Genomic DNA, 7,624 nt, shown 5'->3' with positions numbered 1-7,624 from the left:
CTGGGTGGATTCTCCTTGGGAGTCTTTACAATGCCTAATGAACCTCAGGTTGTGGCTGATGTGAGCTGGTTTTGAGCTGTTTGACAGCTTTGGGACAACCTTTAAAGCCCTTGGTCCCACAGCTTCTAATGTTGTGCCTGTGGTGGGGTTTGCTCCAGTAAGGAGTTTGCTTAGGTCCTCCAAGAGGTAGGCAGAGTCAGTTCAATCAAATTAAATAACTAAGTACTGTTTGATTAACAGCTTAACTCAAGCTGCTTGTGGCTTCCCTGGCAGCCAGGGCTGATCCAGCCTGTGCAACAGCACAACTGGGGCTTTGCACCATTCCTGTCCAGGGAACCATGTTCTTGACACAGTTACCCTTGCACTCAACCTGCCTCCAAGATTTTTAAAGCCTCTGCTTAAACGTGAGCTAGAGCAGCTATAAATAGCAACCAGTGCCCCCTGGTTAACCCAGGGGCTTTGATCATGGAACTGTCTCAGTGTGTGAGTCACTGGGTGCTCACAACCTCAGCTCTCACATCGACTGGGGGCCAAGTTCATCACTACTCCTGGTTTATTGCTGCCTTGTAGTCTGGGTAATGGAGGGGTGGGAATATGTTCTGTCACCTCCAAATATGAAAATACTTATTTGTCTATTATATGGCAATAAAAATGCTTGTACATAATTACAATGTACAATTCATAATTGAAAATATAAAACATAAATTTCAAATTAGGACTGAAGTGCAAAGCAATCCGTAATATCGAAAGCTGAATAATATAATTACAATAAATCTCTTGATAAAGGGTTGGAAGCAGCTGCCTCAGGGAGGGGAGGACATTTGACACCAACATTGCAAAGGCAGCAATGTCCCCATCTGGTATGGATGCTGCAGTGCATAGTCTGTCATGGGTTTGACCACTGCCTACCACAGTGCTGCTGGCCCCCAGCATTTCTTATCTGCATGAGCACACATCCTATTTATTAAGTGAACTTCCTTTGTTTTGCAGCTCACTCTCCCTTAAGGGTGTGTTATTGTCTTATGATCAGACATCGTGGTTGCAATATGCACAGCACTCCAGGTTTAATTGCTTTCTCCATGTCAGTCCAAAGTGTGAGTCTCTTAAATCATTGTCAGGGCTGTGTTCTTTGCTGCCAGGCACTGCCAAGGCTGTATGTGGAGCACTGTGCCCAGTTTGTGTCCCAAGTGTGAGATAAATGGTGACAGGCTTCAGCCCAGGGGCTGCCACCAGACAGGAGCATGTGGCATGTAAGGAGACACCGAGGGAGATGGGCTTCTTCAGCCCAGAGGAGAAACAACAAGTAGTATCCCACTCTGTGTGAGAGACAGACAGTGAATGCAGAGCCAAACCTTCTCAGAGGTGCCCAGTGAAAGGACAAGAGCCAACAGGCACTTCTGCAACACAGGGACCTCTGATGAGTCAGGTGGAAACCACTGCTCCAGAACAATGGGATGGCAGTACATGGACCAGAGAGGCGGTCACACCTCCATCCTTGGGAACCAATCTTGCCTTGGCCCAAACATCCTAAGCTGACTGTGAGTGTCCCTCCCACAAGGAGTGAGGGTGGGACAGACGCCTCCAGAGCACCATTCTGCACAGATCCATCCATGATTGTGTGATTATATTTCCCCATTTGAACCTGTTGCCCCCTGAAAGCATTGATGGCTACTGAGGCCCCTGATGCAGTCTGTGGTAGTTCACGACCCCTCTCAGTGGACCAGTGCTCTCACAGGAGCAGGCAAACCCCCACACTGCTGAAAATAAAGAGTATGTACTACAGTGAGCAAATACAGAATGATGAGAGGCAGACAAGACATGGAGAACTCATGTATCAGCCTGGCATTTAATGTAACATTTAATATCCAGCAAGATGTCACATTTAATATTCGGCAAGATATCCTAGTCTAAGGTAAACACATGCATCCCTCACTAATACAGAGCTATCTTATTCTGCACAAAGCAATTAAGGCTCTCTGCAGGCTGTGCACAAGTGAAGTGGCTCACAGACCTTTGCCCACAGTGCACAGTGTGACTCTTGCACCTCTGGAGATTCCTGCCTGCCTTAGCTCCTGCTGCAGACCAGATGGGCTCCTGCTGGGTACCACTGTTCGCCACAACATGCTCATCTGCCATCTGCACTGCTGTCTTAAGTAAGTTTGGCTGGTTTGTTTCACTACTCACTCTGAATGAAGTGAATTCTACATGAATGAAGATCATATCAGGGATCCTGTCAACCCATCAGCTGCTATCAGGAGACCACTCTTATTTTTTCCACTTGTAAAGGAGGTGTTCATAAAATATGCCACTCCCTGTCACAGGACTTTGTGGATACTAAAAACTGATATGAGTTCAAAAAGGGACCAGATATATTCACAGAATCAAAAATGCCACTGTTGCCTGCAAAGACACTCCCACATTTCCAGGAAATCCTTGATCTGCAAATCAACCTGGCTGGGAAAGTAATCAGAAGAGAAACCACTACAGGCTTGCCCAGCATTTATTTTCCTCCGGTATCTGCCATAGCTCTCTCCCAGACAGGGTGAGGGAAGAGATGGACAACACTTGAGCTTAAGGTTTCACAAAAAAGCTTACTCAGTGTCACAGGTATATTGAATTTCTCCCTAAAAATCTTCACAGAAGGCAAAACTCTATGGGGAGAGAGGGTCAGATGCAGAGCAAAGGGCAAGACAGCCCAAGCCCTCCCTACCTGAGGGCTCCTGCATAGAATTACAGAATTGCTGAAGTTGGAAAAGATCTTTAAGATTGTCAAATGCAACCCTTAAGCTAGCAGTGCCAAATCCAGCACTACACCATGTCCCTAAGCACCACATCTATGCGTCTTTTAATACCCTCTAGATGTTACACTCAGCAGGTGAAAGCCATATTCTCTGATTTTGGCGGTCAGAAAATCACAAACAAGACCACTTGGTGTTAAAAGTACCAAGGCTGCTAGGGAGCCAAAAGATTAACAGCACCATTCTGGTAAATCTGGCCATAAGCTGAACTGGCAGTTTTTTTGGCGTTTCCAAATAGCTTGAAATCACTTGTGGAGACAAGTAGTGACAGCCATCCTGGTGCTTCCCCACCTACATGCTTTAGCTGGGGAACCCAGGAAGCTCTGCTAACTCCAACCATCCTGTACTGGAAGAGCTGGGACCAGCAGCAAATGCACTGGTGATCAGCATAAAACTCAAAGATGCCTGCCTTGTGGCAGGTGAAATGAGTCTGTGCTTGATAATACACAGGACCATGAGAAGTAACAGCCTATGAGTCTGTGATTTCTGTGATTCTCTGAGCAAAAAACCAAATTATCATCCAAAAGCTGCCCTTTTGTCAACACTGGCACCCCAGCTTCTGTGCAGCTGGCTCAGTGCCTGGACAGGGAAGGGCCCAGATGTGGGCTAGTGGCATTTGAGCTCGGGGGCTCACGTGTCTAGAAAAAGCCCGATAAGAGCCAGGAATGCAAGTGGTCCTGAAATAGGAATAAGGGCAGCTGGGAAAAGCCTCATATGGATACATGGGCTGGGGCAGTGGGGCTTGGTATGCAAGGAGATGACACCTGCCCCACACACTCAGTGTCACATTTCACTCCCAAGGAGACTCACATGGGGCAAGTGACATGTGCTGTGTCTCAAAGGCACTATGGAGACTGCCCTTGGCCTGCCCTACACAGAGCTGCAGGAGCAGGGGGATCATTTTCCCCAGCAGTTCCCAGAGCTTCAGCAGGCTCCATGGAACTTCGAGTGATGAAGAGTGGCCCTGCCTGCCCAGACATGCACACCACACAGCCCTTTGAATTGTGCGGCACGTGTCCCATGTGTCAAATGCAAATGCATTGCTGTCACTGTCATCTAAGAGGTGCCCAAGCCTGGCCACCATGGTAGGGCCCCAGAAAGTGCACAGCCCTCCTTGGCCACCCTCTGGGATGTCCCAGGACTGAGATGAGGCACAGCCCACCCTCCTGCCCTTCCAAGTTCCCCAGCCTCAGTCTTTGCCTCCTTGGCTGAGGTTTTGGAGATACAGCCAGCCATAGCATTCTCATCATGATTTGCTATTCTGTTGGCCTAGTTTGGGGAGCATCACAGGGAGAGGGAAAAGATGGTTTTTCTACATTTCCGTGTCTCACAGGTCTCTGTGGTGCTGTTTATAGTTGTGCTGTCTACAGGCAATGTGGAATTTCGGCTGAAGCATCTGACCCAAAGCCAGTCCAGACATTGCCATCAGAGCAAGGTGTAAATTCAGGGGCAGATCAAAGTCAGATTTTAGCTCCAAAGCATGGAGCAGTGCCTGGAGGTTCCCTCATGGTTTGCCTTTCCTATGCTGGATGGGGTTTTGCTTTTACCAGAGGTTGTGACCCAGTTTCTGTTTCAGTGACCAGGTCTGACAGTGATCAAAGATCATCCAAAAGAAGCTCCTGAGCTTTCCTGAGTTCTTTTACTTGGTTGTCTGAGATATCCCAGCATAAGGTAAGGCAAACTGTTTTCTTGAGCATGCTAGAGACTGCAAGAGACAGGCATGGGCTGGCATCAGGGAGCAGCGTGTTAGATAAGCCCAGCACCAAGCAACGTGCCAGCCAGCCACTGTGTGCCATGTGACTATTGGAGACTATTATTTAACCTATAAGTAAACACTGGCCTTATCTTGCTCTTCCTTTCATCTGATGGAAAAGGATATTCAAACTCTCTCTTGTTTTTTTTAGTAGTTTAATGCTTTTCAGTCTCAGCCTGGATTTGGCTTGGAGGAAAAAGCAAGTGGGTGATCATGCTGAGCAGTTGTAGCTAACAAAGTTGTGCTCCATGGGCATTGTTGCCAAGTCCCCTGTGCTGGTGGTGGGTGCTCTTTGGGGTGCACAGGGCTCACGTCTGATTAGTTCAGTCTTAGGCTTCAAACAAACATGATGATCAGATGCCTTCCAGAAGGTGCCTCCAGCAAGCAGCACTGTGGCTTGCCTGTCATCCCTCTGGGGACTGCAAGATTTCCTTTTCCTTGGCTGTCTGGATTTCCTGGGAGGTCTCTGCTGATCCACCTCAGGCACAAGCAGCTGTACCTTAAGCAAGTGCCTCTGTGCAGCCCTTTCCTCAGGCTCTCTGTCACTGCAGAGCTTAATCTAACCCAGACTTTTCCTCTTGGCAGGCCTGGAAGATGGCAGCAGAAACCCAAATTTCCCTTCTTGCAAATGCAAGAGGAACGTGGGAGCCCCAGCTCGACAGAGGCTGAAAGGCTGGCAAAGAGTCCAATTGAGTAAAGGGCCCGTTTCATATCCAGTGGAGATGCAATGTAAATATGCCAAAAATTCTCAGCCATCAGTCCTAGCCACAAACTCAAACTTTTGGGAAACCAACTGCAAACGGTATCCCTGCATATATATCTGCTCCTGGCCTGCTTTGCTTCCATTCTCTCTTCCCCATGTAGTGGTGTCCAAGAGCAAAGTGAAACAAGGGCTGAATGAAGCAGTAGAAAGCTTCACTACCTCCACAGAAGTGCAGGAAAGGAATGTGGCCAAAAGCCAGAAATGAAGCATTAAGGAATTTCAGACTAAATCACCTTAATTCTGCCCAGTGCTGAGCTGATGGGAGAAGTCCCTCTGCTTTGCCCAGTGGTAGGATTGAAACAGTGAAACAGGGGATCTGCAGAAGGGTCTTGAGGCTCCCCTGTGGTAGGTGGTACAGGACCCAGTGGGGCCTTTCCCTGCCTGGTTTGGAGCATCCCCTTCCCTCATTGCATGGGGAGCAGAAAGTCTGTGCTGGCTGCTGATCACATAGAGATGGTGAGCATGTGGCTGCGCTCTTTAGCAGCTCTGGCCCTATGTGACTGGTATTTCTTTCCAGAACTTAGTATTTTCCTGTATTCTATAATGTTCAATGATAATTTTCACATTATTTTAAAGTACTGAATTGTTAGGCAGTACATTAAACTTTCAACAGGTGCCACTAATTCCAATACCCACAGAAATACCATATATTACAATGTTTAAATCCAGTCCATACTGCACTAATGAGTTATTTGCCAATGTTTTGAAGTCAGGCAGAGTGATTGGGAAGAGCCTCTACACTTTCCAAGTTTATACCTAGGCCTCAGATGGAAACAAGTCCCAGATTTATGCTGAGCAGGGCTGCTGAAGAGTGTGGTGAGCTCTGTACCTGTGCAGCCCTGGAGCACAAAGTAAGCACAGACCTCTACCAGCCCTTCAGCTGCAGCTGGAGAGAGGAGCCACCAGGATCCCATGTCCCTCTTGGGTGCCTGAGGTCAGACACCCCTCTGTGAAGGTTTTCTCTGGCATCCTGCGGGGATGGGGCCAGGCCTTGGCAGGTCCTTGATTGTCTCTCAGGTACCATCAGTGAAACGTTTGTGCCCTGCTGGGCTGGTATGGCTCAGCAGCAGCTATGTAACACCAAACCCCACGTGTCTGCACTGAGACTGAGAATCTTGCTTCATCCCTTCCTCCAGAGGCAGGCAGATACACTCAAGGAAACATCTGGCAGCTGGTTTCATGGTAGTCCTGCAAGACCAAAGTCTCACTCCTGCTGCTTTACTCTTTGCTGCCTGGCTGGGGCTGTTTTAATAAGGCACAGTTATTTACCATGGCCTCTGGAATGCCTGCTGGGCTGGGCTGTGCTGTGCTCTGCCCTGGAGGCTGCCTGGCTCCCACCTCTCACTGAGGCTGGGAGATGCTGGCAGGCTCAGACAGACTGAGCTCCTGAGTGTGTAACCCCAGGGTTATCTCTGAAAGACCAAAGAGCCTGGCAGGTTATATGCAAGTGCAGCTAATGGGGGGAAGGTTTTACAACCCTTGAGCTTTTCTCAATTACTTTCTGCCTCCTTTATTGCTTTTATCATCTCCCTAAAGACCTGGGAATGCCTTAATTAGAGATGGGGGCCCTGATGGTGGGTGCAAAGTTAAATATGTGGTTTTTCTTCATGAATAAGGCAATTTATATCCTGGCATAGAACCACAGAGTCATAGAATATACTAAGTTGGAAGACAATGACAAAGGATTATCCAGTTGATCTCCTTGCCCTGCACAGGACAGCCCCAAGAATCACAGCTTGTGTCTGAGAGTGTTGTCCAAATGCTTCCTGAACTCCATCAGGCTTGATGCTGTGACCACTTCCCTGAGGAGCCTTTTCCAGTGCCCAGCCACCATGTGGGTGAAGAACCTTTTCCTGATATTCAACCTAAACCTCCCCTCAGAGGCTGTTCCCTCAGATTCTGTCCATTGGTCACCACAGAGAAGAGATCAGTGCCAGCTCCTCCTCTTCCCCATGTGAGGAAGCTGTAGACTGTGGTGAGGCATACATTAGATGTGTGGACACCTCACACATGCTGAAATTTTGGGCTGCCCTCTCTTCATCCTGGTATATCCATACCACAAAGCGTGCTCAGGACAGATTCTCACCCCAGCCATGAGGGATGCAATGACAATCACACCCAGAATCTCCTGTATGACAGCATCCCATGTGCCATCTCCATCTCCCTCCCAACCAGCTCAGGCAGTGCTGTTTGCTCGTGGTGGTGTCATCTGCCCCTTGGTACTTCCCAAAAAGCCACAAGGCCACAGGGAGCATATTTGGCTGGATCAGCACAGCTACACCCCTATGAAGCTAGATCCTGATAGTAATA

Source organism: Camarhynchus parvulus, chromosome 4 (genome assembly GCF_901933205.1).
Source record: "Camarhynchus parvulus chromosome 4, STF_HiC, whole genome shotgun sequence".
Classification (NCBI taxonomy): Eukaryota; Metazoa; Chordata; class Aves; order Passeriformes; family Thraupidae; genus Camarhynchus; species Camarhynchus parvulus.
The sequence above is the reverse complement of the archived record's forward strand: the minus strand, read 5'-3'. Positions refer to the sequence as shown.